The sequence below is a fragment of the Accipiter gentilis genome, chromosome 6, assembly GCF_929443795.1.
Source record: "Accipiter gentilis chromosome 6, bAccGen1.1, whole genome shotgun sequence".
Lineage (NCBI taxonomy): Eukaryota > Metazoa > Chordata > Aves > Accipitriformes > Accipitridae > Astur > Astur gentilis.
The window spans coordinates 23,544,446-23,561,188 of NC_064885.1; positions in this window are offsets into that span (position 1 = coordinate 23,544,446).

Here is a 16,743-nt window from a genome sequence, read left to right on the forward strand (position 1 = left end):
GTGGCAAAGTTTCTCTCTTCCCCTAGTACCACTAAGGAAAACAGGGAAAAGAAATCTTTCTGCCTCTTCGCAATTATGGTTAATTGGCTTCCCCCTTCCCACTGTGGGCATGGGGAAAGGCACTGCCTTCCTGTGTCTCCAGACCATATGGCTGAAAGGAGGGGAAGTAACTACTAACTGCAGAGAAGCAGCGGGCTGTGCCTAGAAGCAGAGAAAGGAGGAGGTAAACACAGCAAACCCAAATATCAGCCAAGAAAACAAAATACTGCCATACTTGTATTGATAAAAAATGGCAACCAGGATAAAGGCCCCAGGGATCTTTATTTAGAAGAATACAATTCCTAAGGTCAGTAAAAATATAAAATAATTAGCACGTAATAAAAACTGTTGGCAAGAATGATATAATACACCTTAAATTATTTGGCTGGATTAGCGGATAGCAGTAAGTAGAATTGCTCCTAATAATAAATATTGCACTGTTTTTCTGCTGACATGGTAAAATCTGATGACAATGGCCTAATCCTTGAGAAATTACTGCTTTAGTTTCAACATCAGTATTTGGAAAAGGTGACCTGTGTGTTACTACCTCATACCAGATGGTCAAGCAATGACCAGGGAAACATTTTAACTCTACTGCAAAGGTCATATTATTCCTTTTTTTAAAGGGGTAAAATACATCCCAAATTTCAGGTTTTATGCTATTTTGTGTGTGTACTTTCAGCTTATTGAGAAGTAGCACCAGATTTTGGACTAAAGGTTCCCAACTGCCTTCAGAAAGTGTCCTGATGAGAATATTTGAAACCCATCCTGCCCTACACCTTGCCATCTCTGAGTGTCACAGATAATTGATCCCATACTCATTTCTCTGCATTTTGAAAATAAACACATTAGGTAATTGGAACACTGAAGCAAATATAACTCTTCAGACATTTCTCATGCTTTATCCTGATTTTGCAGTGCCTATGACTTATTAGTAATAAACAACTGTTTTTCCTATCCAATCAAGCACCATATCTTTTCCTGCCTGAGATGGTACACGAGTATTTTGAAACATTTCACAGGCCGTTACTATCATTTTCAGCTCAACCCCTATGTATTCTGGTAGAAAGACAAGTACTTATTCTTTCCACAATACTTTCTGCTTTTGCTTTTTAACAGTCCATTTAAAACAAGCTACTTAGTGATTTTGGGAAGAACCTGCAACTTTCAGATCACCCTAAGCTAGCTCAGCAAAATGCTCAAGCATGTAACTTAGAAGTCAGTCACAAGAGCTTCTGTATTTCTCTTTGGGTACCAGAGCACAGCAGAAAGCAATGATGGATCTCATATGCCACAAGGGCAATCCATGTATTGGCCCTACAGGACTTGAGAAGTGACCAAAGGAAACACTCACCCACTTCACAAATGGATGATCTCTTAAAGGTGCAGAGATGCTGTAGATGATTTTGAAATTCACAGGGGGTTTTAGTAACTACATAAGCACGAGATTTTATAAAGTCTAGCTCCTTTGCTGCTTGTTGTTATTCTAATTTTCAAAGGCCTAGTATACCCATGCATTCACCTTATACAGCACACCTAAAAAATTAACACAACAAAATGAACCATATCCTTTTATATTTGAAAATAATACAACTCTATCTTTCTGTTCTTGTTAGTTTCAGCCTGAAGCAAACATGAGAAAAGGGACCATTTTTCCCAAATAGAAGCAGAAACCTCACAAGGGACTTAATTTCACAGTGCTTGTAGACTGTGTCTGAGTGCTATTCAAAATTTCAAGATTCATGTGTATAAATTGTTTTAAAAGCCGATCAAGTCATTGTCATTGAAGAAAGAATGTTAGCTAATGGATTGGTCTTACCACAAGATACCTGTACATTTTATTTATAATTTACAAAATCATGTAGATACTCTTTGTATTCAAGGTATATTAATAAATCTGCTCATTATAAATACCCATGGATGCAGCATATATAAACTGGCCCCTAGTTAGAGGGCAGGGGGGTCATGTTTTGTGACAAAATACTACCTTTTCAGTAGAAATCTCTATGAAATAAGAAATTATACAGAATTCACCTGCAGTGATGCGCATTAATTAAAGTAGGTCTACAACGTACACCGTGGGCAAATGCAAGCTTGCCTCACCTGTCCTGCAAGCCAACCAAAAGCCAGAAGTCATAAATTAGTCCCTGATTAGGTACAATTAGTAGAGCCCAACTGTTGTGCCTGATAAATTAACTTATGTCTAATCTATTCCGGTATACAAGTAGTTGGTCTGGAGCTGACTCGTGTCCCATAGGTTATAAGTAGGGACATAAAAAGCAATAAGCTGTATATTTCACATAGGTAACACCCTTACAAGGATAATTGTCTAGCAAGCTGGAGGGAGTACCAGGTTAGGAAACGTGATTGTAATGTAAGAAAACAATAGTGAAATTAATACCTGGGAAGGCGTTCACTCATTTTTCTATCAACATGTATTGATATCAGACGTGAAAGTTTTAACTAGTGATGATGGGACAAGCAAAGACAAGTATTCCTTCAAAAGAATTAAATTGCAGTTCACCAAGATAATGAATTAGTAAAAGTTTTTCAGTCAGCTCAACAGCTTAGATACAACATTCTTTACAGCAATGTCCTGAAAAAAAACCCAAACTTCTCTTCTGCTGTATATTCCTGAGCTAACAGATACAGAGTCATATGTCTGGATCTATGAAAGAGATTGAGGCAAATAAAAAATTCCTTTTATGAGGATCTAAGAGTAGGACTGGTACTTGAAATGGGAAGAGAAAATATTTTTAAAGTACCATCTTTCTGAGTTTGGAACACTGCATATGAAAGTTGTGTTGTCCTTCACTTTGACTTTCTCTCTTACCAAAAGTACATTACTTATGATCAAATGTCAGATTGACATGACTGAGTTGTGCTGATCTGCCAATATTACCAGCTTTTCTGATCTGATAAGATGTTCATTTCAAAAATACTTTATCAAAGAAAGATGAAGGTCTCAACATCCTTCTAACTATGTTATTTAACACTGAACATGCCCATGAATTGTTCAACATTGTTTCACTCTAATGACTGCATTGCTCACAGGATACAAAGCAGATACCACATTTTAAAAATAGACATGTTACTTATTTGGTGATTTTTATTTATTTTTATTTATTTTATTTTGGTTTCAAAATGAGAATGAAAATTTACAACCTTCACACTAGTTCACTTTGCTGTTCCTTAAAATAATTTCACATCATTAGTTGGCTTGCAAATATATATGCTAATACTGATGAAGGAATTTAATATTTCAAATTATCAGCCTACCTGCTAATACACTAGAATGAAATTTCAACTAGGTTCAAGTCACTGGTAAAAGGGGAACTCTGCTTCCTTAGCCAAGGGGAGAACTAGAGTTGACCCTCACTCATCTTTCCATCCAGTTTTAGTGTACAGAAGTGCATACTTGCCCCCAGTGGGGGATGTGATAAAGCAGCACATCATGGAGAAAAGAGCCTAAAAGTTTTAGAAACAAAATGATACATCCTTGAAAAACATGAAATAAAACCAGTGGGAAATCTAGGTGCCTACACAGTGTATAGTTTTGTTGTTCATAACTCAGAAATAAAAGCCAGAGACAACAGGAAGATAAGTAATCTTAATAAAGACAGCTTTAGAAAGCTACGAGCTTTCTCAGCCACATTTCCAGCTTGTGCACATCAGCAGAGCTCCACTGAAGTCAAAGGCAACAAGTGTGCCAGCAGAAACCTAATACTAAGCTCAAGAGAGATCAGCTAAATGTGGATGAACTTGAGATGTGTAACACTGAGCTGGGTTTGTTTTTAATGACCCCACCTATCTTTCCTACCAGCTCTCTGTCCATCAAAAATGTTTGTGTAAAACTAAATTGCAGATCTCTACCCAAGAAACTAAACCAGGTTTGATTAAAACCAAACAGGAAGTCTAGAGTTATTTCAGGGATTTCTTTACTTAACTTTGCTTCAGTCCATGCTTTGTTACAAGCAATCATACAGCCTTCCTAGTGAATTCAAAATGTGAGCTATTCATGACAAGCACAGGGTGAAACCTGATCACAGCTTACTTGTATACCATTGCATTTTGAATGCAAAGTTGAATTTATAAGAGGTACATATACAAGACAGACAAGAGCTGTAAATCAACTGTTCTCTGCAAGCAATTTCCACATCTCTAAGGTATGAACAGCATCACAGTTCCTCTCTTAGCAGGAAGCAATCAACAGCTGGAGAGAAAAGCCGTGAAACATTTTAATCAATAGCATCAGGGCTAATAATTACTGTTTACTGCTAATTCTAAGTTTGTAAAGACAGGTGATATAATTTTCTGTGTCTTATAAAAGGCTGAATGTTCAGCTGTTTAGCAAATATGAATACATTTTTTAAATGTATTAAAAATATTTTAAAATTTTAAATACGTAAATGCAGTCCAACAACATTACGCTTCCATGATATAATTTATATAATAAAATATAACAAATATTTACAGTGAAAACTGCTTCAATTAAAATATACATTTTCAGCATCATCTGTATTTTCGGTAAGAGCATATTGATCCTGAATTAACTTCCTTCCAACCATACAAAGTATTTTCAGGTTTCCTTTCAACATGGCTTTCCAATGACTATTTCAGCTGATCCAAGAAAATTATTAGGTATGTATTTTGGGGAAATATTTTCATGTGTCTGGATTTTCATTAAGAATGAAAACAAATTCCCAAATATCAGGGTTTTCAAAAAAAATACAAATTCCATCTTTGGCTGGCTCCACTACTAAGAATTATTTATTACTGTAACATATAAAGCAGCACCTTAAAAAAAAAAGTAAAGCTTTTCTTCATATCATAGACAAAAGCAGATTATTTGTTACTATGAAATTACCCTTTCTTTTTTCAAATTTGACTGTTGCATTAAAAAATTTAAAAGTGCTAAACTCTGCTGGCAGAAATCTGGTTATATTCTTCTCACATATAAGGACTCATAACAAAAAGAGTGCCGCTTCGCATAAAGCAATACCCTTTCAAGGACCTAATTCTAATATTAATCTGCCAGTGTATCAGAAATTAATTACTATGTAATTAGAATGACATAAAATGCAAATGGAATTTCTTAATGCTATGAACAGCTGTTTGTAATGACATTTATCTGAAAACACTGGAAAAACAGAAATGTTCCTTTACAAAGTATGTGGCACTGAATTTGCCAGCTACCTAGCAAAGTTTAGTGAAATCTTTGTTTCTTACATAAGATGCCCTATATAACATATAAGATCATGAATATGCAGCATGACTAATACAGCTTTTCCCCCCAACTCCTGCTAGGTAAGCAAGAACATGTAAGAGAAGCATGTCTGATAGAATGCCAGGACTCATGGCCCCCTCAGTGTGAAAGAAATTATCAGAAATATCTACCACAGGGAACTACCCAACTAATGAAAACAAAAATTATCTGAACCTCAAGGATAATGAGAGCTCCATGTCTAATTATCCAAGATGAATTTTTGATGACACCTCCTCCAGCCAATTAGTTTGCTAGTCACCAAAGAGTGCTTTTGGCAAGGAGCGTTAAGGAGAAGGCTAGAAAAATAACAAGAGAAAATAGGATTGAAAATGCCGGAGCCAGAAGGGTCCCAATTCTTCAGCTGCTTCTGTTGGCAGCAGAAGTAGGCTCTGTGGAAGCCAAGAGAGTTAAGATAGGTTTAAACCAGAGTGAGAGAGAAGAGAATCAGCAGACTTGGGAAGACTCCCACAGCATCCAGGGTGAGCATTACCAACCCAATGAAACACAGTCTAAGCTGAGTCCTGCAACCTCTCCCCATGACCCACAACATTGCTACCACAAACAGCTGCTCAGCTTGGTCATCACCCTGATAGACATGGTCTCCGAGGAAGGGCTGCCCAGAGAGCCCACCACACTTTTTGTACACCTTTACTAGAAATTGCACATGGCCCTGCCATGGCTTTCAGGGCTTTGTTCATCATGTGGTAGCGTGCACGTTCCTCTCCCACTACCTGCGGCACTGGTCTCAGCCTTTGGCCAGAAAAAGATGAAAGGAAATCACTTTGGATGCCGGTCAGCAATAAAATAAAAAGTAGCTATAAAACAGTAGAAACTAGGCATATGAAAGGCCCTGTACTCCACATATATAAATCAGCATAGGTCCATTAAACTCCTCTTTAACAATCCCAAATGCCAGCACCAACATCAGTCAGAATGTCAGTTACACTTATCTTCCACACCCTACTTGGGCATTCAGGACATCATGTGGCCATAGCATAAGTTCACTCTTACTAAGCTTCTCCAGCTATTTCTCCAGTAAAAGGAGGAAAGTGACATGGCAACTGCTGGAAAAGACTGATGAAAATTTCACTTACTCGGATTTAGAAACTTCATTGGTGTAAAACAGTTGTTCTGCTCTAAAGAACAGAGCTCTGCAAATTATTATGTTTGTGTGGGAAGCTGGAAGAGTGGGGGAAGACAGGTAAACAGAATAAACAGACATAATTTTTTCTTGATTTTTCGTCTTTGAATTTTACAAATTTGCAACCAGCAAAGCTGAGGGTTTTGATCTAGAGCCAGATAGACAATCTTTTTAACCAGAGCCAGCATTTACCATAGTGAAAAAATATCCAGCAGAACCTTGTATGTTGTTGCTTTCAATAATCCTACTATATCCCACCAGGATTATTTTTTCCTAGACCATAAATTTGTTCTCACCTAGTAATCTACCACCCGCTGATCCCCATTATTTCTGAAGCTTGTTACAGATAGATTTAGTTACAATTCTTTTTTTTTCTGTTCCATGAAGCAGAAGTACTATGTCATACCTGCATAATGCATTGCTCATTCTCTCTGAGAAGCTACTGAGACAGCTCATATCTTACTGAGAAGTTTATTTTAGACTTTTCTCTAGCAGATTAAAGCAGTGCAGCCAAGGAGGCACATACAGGAGATAAAGCAAAGATCTCACTAAAACATGTCTAGAGCAGGTCTGAGGTATAACATGGTCCTCAGTGCTGGAGAATATGAACAAATCAGTTGTGTTAGGTTTACACTTGCTTGAGACTTAAAATGAATTTCTGCAATACCATCAGGCATTAATATTGACATTTCATGGTATTTGAGATGCTATTTACACTCTGTACACTAGATGTACATCAGACGGTTTACCTTCCAATACAAGCAACTGGTTACTCATTTGGGAAGCCAAAGTGGGATGGTGTGGCCACTATCACCTTACGACCTTGAAGATTACTGAACAAGGACTGCAATGCCAAAATAGCTCCAGAGACTGCTTCTTCTATTTGGAATTGACTGCAGTCACCACCAGTATAGAGAAGAGATCAGTGCTGCTCTGTACTATGTCTTTTCATCAACCATACTAAGTGACCCTGGTAGGCTGGCCATGTACATTAGCCCTGTAATACAGAATAATAAAACAATTTAAGTTGGAAGGGCCTCTGAAGTCCAACATCTTCCTCAAAGCAGAACTACAAAGTTAGATTGCTCAGGGCCTTGTCCAGGTGAGTTCTGAATGGCTTCAAGGATGGTGATTCAACAGCCTCTCAGGGCCCTGTCCCACTGTTTGACCACCATTATTGTGAAAAAAAAAAAACCCAAACATTTCTTATGGCCATTCTTAAGAAATATCCTAGTGTCAACAAGACCTAAGACAGAGAGAAACAAACCATGTTAAAAAGTTTGAGTAATTTCATGATATATGCTAAAGACTCTGCTTGTAAGTGGTGGCAGTAGTATGACTTCATGGTTACTTTATATTTGCCCTGCTGTAACCAAACACAAACGTGGTAGTTGTGGCAAGCTCACACTGAAACATACATTGCTACAGCACCAATGTGGTGCTACCATTCTCCCATTCTCAGCCAGACCATCCCACACCTCTCTTCAATGTAGATGCAACTCAAAATATTGTTGCTATAGTTTCACCATCAAGCTTTTACCGTTCAGTTTTAGAAAATATTTTCCCTCTTCAAGACACAGGCATATGCTAACTTCCCTTAGACAAAAACATGACATCATTGATGTGTTTACAATCTAACCTTCCACCAACAAGAAAAAGCAAATTAACGATTTGGAAAAGCGGTTATTTGATACAACTTAATTCAGTTATGTTTATTTCCAAAGAATGCCTTGAGTAGGATTGATCTAAACCAGTGACAAGCACTGCTTTCTGCTGTATACCTAAACTAAGACTAAATTAACAAACTCTTTCAGTTTGTAATCAGGTTATAAAAATAAAGTGCAGCAAACAGAAACTAACCTGTTTGTTTTGTAAGTAATGTATGTGCTGTATCCAGACCTTAATTAGACCACATAGTAAGAGACTTTTATAGGCGGATTTTTATAGACACTTTTCCAGACATGCTGTGCTCCTGATATTCTTCCCCCAAGCCCCAATCCACACCTTGCTAAATAACTTTTATAGGCCTAATTAAACAGGCTGGTGATTCAGTAGTAATCCTATTAAAACAACAGTACTTGAGAACTGGCATTCTTACTATAACATCCTCCTTTCTTTCCAGTAGGATTCCACAAAGAGAGCTACTGGTAAGATCTCAGGACATTTCTGTATTGCACAATCTAATCTTATCCTAGAAATGCCTCACCTAGTTCTGTGTGAGCTGGATTGTCTACACAGTTCAACTCAGCACCAAAAAAAAGACATACTAACTCTACTGCCAGAAGCAGAATGGCATCAGTAGTGTGGCACTGCACCCAAGCTAATTACATGCTTTTCTACTATATTCCTCCTTCTTAGGGAACTGGGAGAATGCAAACATTATTCATCAGAGACAACCCCGTGATCTTTTATCTAATGTTATTGAAAGACAAGATAAACCTCCATCATTGAAATGTTGCCTAGAATTTGATAGGGATTTACAAAAATTACCCTCCAAAATAGAAGAATTCAATTGAGAATGATTTATTTCATTTTATTCTAATAGTATTAAATTTAAGGAACTATTCTATAGAAGACATGCAGGCCCATTAAAGTTGTTAACAAAGCTCCTGTTATTGAAATTGAAGCCACAATTCCCTAAGATGACTCAGAAATCTGAGAGACTGGTTATGATACTCTATTCAATTCCACAGGCATTTTCTGTGAAGAATAAAATGTTGGAAAGCCCTCGGAAATTATTACAAAAAGCTGTTCATGCTCCAGGATTACCACTTTCCTAAGAAGTCCCTTCAGTCGCAAATATGCCATAAGAATTTGTGTCTGTTGAATACTCCACCAGTATTATCCAGGTAATACTGGGACTCATGAAAGAATAGAGGCAGTTGCTGTCAGTCAGTCCTGTTCCAGCCATCCAGCATCAACATGGCATGTTTTGTGAATGCATATTATAAGTTTGATTGTATTTAGCAAGCTGTTGCTGCACTTTTCACAAGTAAAAAGATTTTTCTGGACTCTGTAAGAAATAGAAAGTCATGTGCCAAATTTTATTCTCAGTTATATAAGTAGTTTTCATGCTCATATGAGGTATTTTTTTACTTCTCTGAAGGAACAATTTCTATACTATAAGAGACTGAAAAAGGCTTCCTATCATGCTTCCAGTGACATCTTTAAGCATGTTGCAGTTATCCTCATACTGCAGACTCCTTATCACAGCAAGAAGTCTTTTCCTGCATCAGCTTTATCAGTCGTTTTTATGGCAGAAGGTGAAACATTTTGAATAAAATAAGATACTGTCACCCAACCTACTTCCATATTTTTAAAGGAAATTTTGCAATTCTAACATTTTAAAAACTACTTGTTTTACTATGGCTGAAACAACAATGCATTTCTTCACTACCTTTCTGGCTATGGCTAATAGATGCTGCAGTCTAGAAATGCTTTTGTACTAAGAAAACAAAGTTGAATAGATAGTTTGTGGCCTTAGTCACCCCAAAATGCACTATCCTGTAATCTTGAGCCAAGACACTAAAAATGTATAGAAATACACACATTTCCTGCAAAATCCAATCCTAACCCAAACTTTTAGCTAGCAACTAACATTACAGGGTGGTCTGCAACTACCCCTAAAATCATGAAATACAAATTCTACCTTACGTAGTTTTCTGAGAAAGCACCAGCCAATGAAGAGTTGAGCACTGTGGCAGCAAAACACTTCCTATCTGGGCAATCCATGCCACTAAAATAACAATTCCTCTTATTCCACCCTGCTCATAGGGAACCAGCAGACCTTTTACTCATTATTATTTATTTCTTTGATCTTCTCTCCCCTTGAACCTTACTGCACTTCCTTTTACAAGTTTTCCAGTTCTTTGGCAAAGGTGTACATATCAACACCATCTGGCTGCACGCAAAGAAATGTTACTACATGCTTCCCTGAAGACAAGCCTGCTGTGCTAGCCATGAGCCACTGACATGATTTCCAGCTCAGCACTTCGGAAGAGTTCTAGTCAAACAGCACTGCTTGCATTTCCTCACAAAAGAGGAGAGGGAGAAAACCTAAACCCTCCACTGGATCTATAATGGTAGGCAATGTGTGTCTCATGTTTTATGAACACAAAAATTCCAGGCTCAATTATGTGTTACTACTAAGTGCTCTGCCTGCCAAGCCACTGCTCTGTTTCTGATAAGTATGCAGCAATATAATGAAAGGACAAACTACAGATCTTATAAGCTGCTTTTAAGTACTGCTTTTTTGCACATTAAAACCATCATGGGAGAGGCTTTGCATTTCAGAAAGCATGTTGGCAAACCTTGCCAATCGTTACTATGTTTTACCAAAATATTTAACCAACTGAGTAGTAATAACCTCTATGTATCATACTCACAAGTGGTGAGCAATTCCTGCTTTCCAGCTATAGATTTATGACAAAGTAACATTAGAAGCAGCATTCTTAAACCAAAGCCTGTCATTTGTTAGTTAATTTCCATAAGCACATATTTGTATGTCTAAATATCATAGGCAGGACTCCCATGACAAATTAAAGTTAATGGAAATTGTATGCATCTCTTAATTCTTGGAATTGAAATAACATTAGCACTGCATGCAACACTACATGAAAGCTCGCTATGAGCCTTTTAAGCACAGCACTTTCTTCAGCTCACTACCTTTGGCTATGCAGTTCCAGTTTATATTCAGAAACTACCCATGGTTAAGCTGCTTTGACTAATTAACCAAACTGAGTATTACATTGGTTGAAGTGTCATAATCTGTTCACGTCAAGTTTAGCTCCATCTAGTGATATCAAAACTGCAAATACAGACGGAGGCAAATATTACAATTTGCTACTTTGGAACCCCAAAATGTCCAAAGCTGAAGCCTAGACAACATATTGTCAGCAGAGGCCCTCTCTCTGCGGCATGCTTCATCTTGACCACATGCCAAAGCCAGGTTTGTTGCCATTCTAGCTATTGCACAGAGCGCATTAAGGTATTCAGGCCTTAGCTTGAAGACTACTGATGACAATCTTTGGTTCAAAGCTCTGAATTAAATATATTTACATACAGAGAAGTGATTTGTTAAGAAAACAAACAAATAATATATTATGGAGGCAATCTGCAATTAATGGCTGGATGTGCATTTTGAGGCCTGCATCTTTTAAAGTAAAACAATAAATTTGGAGTTTTACTCCTCTATGCCAAATTGTCTATAACACAGGAGCATGCTGCACTTGAGCACTATCTTGGCATATTTCCAGTCAATAAATTTTGCAGAGCAAAGGTCAGCACAGGACTCAAAAATAATCTCCTGCTTCACTCATTCAAATATATCCATATATACTCCTCTGCCTGTGTATATGTAATAGTAAGCCAAGAAGGAAGGAAATTTTCAAACCACTGCAAACCTAGCTATATAAGTTGGGCTCCTGAAATCTGATAACTACTAGAAATGCAAATAAACTCCTACAACCGTAGAATTTTCAAATAAACTGTTTTTAAATTTACCATTTGTATTCTTCTAAAACTACAAACATAATACCATAGATGCTTTATAATCATCCTGAAGAAAATGTAGATCTGTTCTTTCTCGTAGGATGCAGAGAATGTGCAATTCAAATATACCCTAAATTAAAAAAAAAAAAAAAAGGGGGGGGGGGGGGCGGAACGACACGACATTAAAAAGGCTCCACATTAACAACCTTGAAGACAGATATTACCTTCTTACATTGGACATTATCAAGCACAACAGACTCCTATAAAAATGAGAATAATATATCATACAATTTTTATTGCAAGACTATGTCATTGACAGTGAATTTGGAAGCCAGCTATGCATAGGTCATATCAAAAATCTTTAATGTCTTGTTTTATGCTAGATATCTGTGAAGTTTCAGGTTTCTTATTCACTAACTCTTTAAGCATGAAAACACCAGCAGGCACCAAATGAAATTATCAGGCAGCAGGTTTAAAATAAACAAAAGGAAGTACTTTTTCACACAATGCATAATTTAATTGTTGAATTCCTCGCCACAGGATGTTTTGTGTGCCAAAGTCACAGGCCAGTTAAAGAAAAAAAAGCGTAGTTTAGAGAACAGAGTTTCACCAAGGCCTATTATATAAATAGGGCAAATGTAATCTGCAGCTCTGGAATTCCCAAAACCACAGAATACTGGAATTTGTCAGAGTAAATAGGGAGAAGTGTCATTCCACTCTTGACTTACCCCCACCCCACCCCCCAAAAAGTAAATTCTCCCAGAGGGTACCATTGGAGGAAGACATTATTGGCCTAGCTGACCTTCAGCTAAGCCTATCAGGCAAGGTTCTTTTTCCTATTCACTAACTCCAGCGAGAATGCAAAAAAGTCCACCTGTAAATGCCATCTTCTTTATGTAAGCCTTTTGGCAATGTATAGCAAAAGTTTTTAAGTTGCTTTTCTAGCTGCTTTTTTGTGTCATTATCAAGGCAAATGCATCCCAATTTGCAGCTGTATAGTCTCTTCTTTTCAGGTCAGACGTTTGGATAATCATAGGTTATTGAAAATATCTGTTTAACATTTCTATCTCAATTTAACTGTAAACAGGCTATGTATGTACTCTGACCTCAAGAAAAAAAATGCTTGCCCCCTGCAGTTAGTTATTATTTTGATATTGAGTTGCGAGATACATGCTGATATAAAGTCAGGGGTGGATCTGTACTGCTTCTAACTCTTGCATATGAATGAGCACCATTATGTGACACAGGCAAGACAATAACCATTACCACTAACGATGAGATTCACTCCTATTCAGAGGAATGATTCTTTAATATAAAAAAAATGTTGATCAAGGATAGCATATGAATAATGTGTACCAACACAATATACCAGTTTTCCATATGTTACCATGGAGCTTATTTTCCTCCTCCAAACCAGCTATCTATATACCTACACATTGGTGCCATATTTACTATCCAAAATGATAGCTCAGGCGATGCTTGGCTCTCTGCTCACTCTTCTAATTTTTGCAGTAGCAGATGTTGTCATAATTCTTCTTCATAGCATCACCTTTTTGGTTTTATCTGCAAAGAGGGCTGTCAAATTTATCTTCTGTTCAGATCATCAGCAACAAAAATCAGATGCTTTTTGAAAAAAAGCCAACTTTTTGAGCTAGATGAATCATGAATGTTGTTCAACCTTGCTTGTTCTGTTTTTCTAGCAGAAAACTGAAGGTATGCACACATGCTTTGTTAAATCCTGAAGTATGCCAAATTCTTTGGTTTTTGTCATGTTTCCATTTTTGAAGGAATTTTCAAAATTAGGTTAAACTACTATGTAGAAGCTCTCCTTTAGAACTGATATAAACTAAACCAAATCTATTTTAATTTACTTCCATGACTAAGTAAAAATTAAGCCGTTTTAATTTTGAATGAGGGTTGGGAGAAGGAACTGATGTCATTTAAGCAATCCACATTAAATTCCAATGGCTTAAGTTTCAGTTGAACTTTTCTAATACACACATATCAAGAGGTCATAGATGCTTTTGAAAAAGTAACGGATCTTTCAGATAGATACTCCTTAAATAGGTACATTGGGTAACATAGTAGATTTCTCTCCACATTATTTCTGAAAAACCAATCTATGTTACACAAAATGCATTTAATTTGCTACTGAAACAGAAGACCTGAATAGTTTATAGCCTTCTTGTCATAGACAGGTACTTCAAAATCATGTAACAGCTTATCAAAATGCATCATTTAATTTTTAACTAACAAAATGTTGCTGGAAAATATGTGGGAAGAAGCTAATCAGAACCAGGAAGGTTTGAATGCAAGAAACTGTTCATAAAAGCGTTGAATAAAAGCCAGAGAAGTTTTTGAAAAAACTCCTGCTAACTCTACTGCCTTTATCAGCACTATGTATAGTATGATTCACAGTCATGAAGAACTTGCATTTGGGGAAAAAAGTTGAACAAGTTATTTGTTCTGAACTAGTTTCCAGATCACGTTACAGTAGGAAAATGTATTTATTCTATAAGGCCAAGTAAAGTGTTTTCATTTGATTTAACATTTAACCAAGGTTTCTAATAATGTTCTGAAACACCCTAAAATATTGATAGTTACAAGCCTGATATTGTTACTAGGTGTTCCTGTTTGCAGATGAGAATGAATTCCACTTGTAAGAGAATCCCTAAACGCTTGTGATACACTTTAGAAAATCCATTGGGGATAAAATTTTAAAAAAATATTTCATTAATAAATATATAATATTTCACATGTCTGAAAGCTAACTTGAGACAAACCTAGCTTAGTGAAAGCATGTTATCTGGAAAAATGAACTGCAATATTTTGACCAACAGGCCAATGAGATTTTTTTAGATGGCCTATCTCCATTCTGCTACTTCTTTCAGACCTTTAGCATATGGGATTGCAAACTGAAATGACCAAGTTAGCTGTAATTCAGTTCTGACTAACCTGCCCAAGCCCTGACTACTTTCCAGTGGAAAATTTTGTCTACATTTAAAATACTGATACGTGATTGACTCAAATGCTTCACTGATTTTTCTTGTGTGACGTGCTTAAGGTCAAACGCAGCTTGTTGACTGATACAATTGGAATTTAGATAGTTTTCAGTCCAACCAAGAAAGCAATATGAATACAGCTTTAACTACAACATGTTTCTGTCCACAGTGAATAAATGGATTCTTCATTCTTTTGCTTCTCCACACAGCTAAACAGAGAATGAGGATATTAGTGGCAAATTTAAGAAACATGCATCCCAAAGACTGATGGTGTCTACATTCTCAGAGGAAAATCATTATCTAGTCCACATGTTGCAAACCATATGGACATTTCTGAGGCCACCTGGACTTCCTGTGATTTAAAAAATAAGTCGTCTCTCAAGGAGGGTCTATAACTCATTCAAAGGCACACTCATGGTATGATTTGAACATTTCTAAAACTGATGTAGGAAAATTAATGGAGAGCTTAAGGAAAAAACAAAGCCCAAACTTGAAAGAAGTGCACTGTATCAAAACATCCAAGGAAACACATTAGCAGGTTGATGAGATTCTGATTAGTAATCAGAGATGAGCCAGCAACACACAAATCTAATGGAAGTTCCCAGACTGGCGATAATATCGTCAATACATGACCTCAGAAAGAAACTGTCTGACCTATCAGCTGCTACAGCGCTATATCTATAGAACCTAAACAACAACCTCAGGTTGTCTCTCCTGGAGTTGTCTATGTCAGTGGTGAAAGACTTGGAAGACCAGAGATCAGTCATTTGACTGCTGGTGGCATACAGTAGAGATATTATAACTCATCGGAGTCAGTAGGAAAACCCAATATTAAATAGTGAATCTTGAAAGAAGTTTGGTTAAAAAAAAAGAGTAGGAAAAAGAAAACTTTCCTATTCTTCATTTGTTCAGTTTTTTGCCTTCCCCAATGGTATTACTACCTCATTTCTGCCAGTCTGCTGATCTAGCTAAAGTCTGTATTCTCAACACTATATTATTTAAGCAGTAGCAACAGCAAGAGTAACAACCTGAGTCCCTTTCCTTTAATTGCTTCTTGGAGTAATACTTGTATAACAAATGAGTTTGTGTTTCTGTATGTGTGCACCTGACCAAGCACCTAAGGATAGACAAAGGTTTTTTTACTTGATTTTCTTTCTTAATAAGAGCAAAAGCTGAAGAGAAGAGGTTTTCCACTTACCTGAAATCTGCAGGGTCTGTAATCGCTTGTCAGCTCTTGCAGATGTGACCTCCTTAGTGAGGTTTTGGCTCACCAAAATCATAGAGCCATAGAATGGTCTGGGTTGGAAAGGACCTTAAAGATCATCTAGTTCCAAGCCCCCTGGCATGGGCAGGGACACCTTCCACTAGACCAGGTTGCTCAAATCATCATCCAACCTAGCCTTGAACACTGCCAGGGATGGGACATCCACAGCCTCCCTGGGCAAGCTGTTCCAGTGTCTCACCACCCTCACAGTAAAGAATTTCTTCCCAATATCTAATGTAAACATACCCTCTTTCAGTTTAAAACGGTTATCCCTTGTCCTATTACTACACTCCCTGTTAAAGACTCCCTCCCCATGTTTCATGTAGCCCCCCTTTAAGTACTGAAGGCCAATATAAGGTCTCCCTGAAGCCTTCTCTTCTCCAGGCTGAACAACCTCAACCCTCTTAGACTATCCTCACAGGGAAGGTGCTCCACCATCTCCAGAGCGTCCTGATACTAGCAGCGGCAGACATACGAGCTGATTTTTACAGGTCCTATGGATGTCAGCCTCTCAGGGGAAGACCTGAGAGGAAGAAAAATC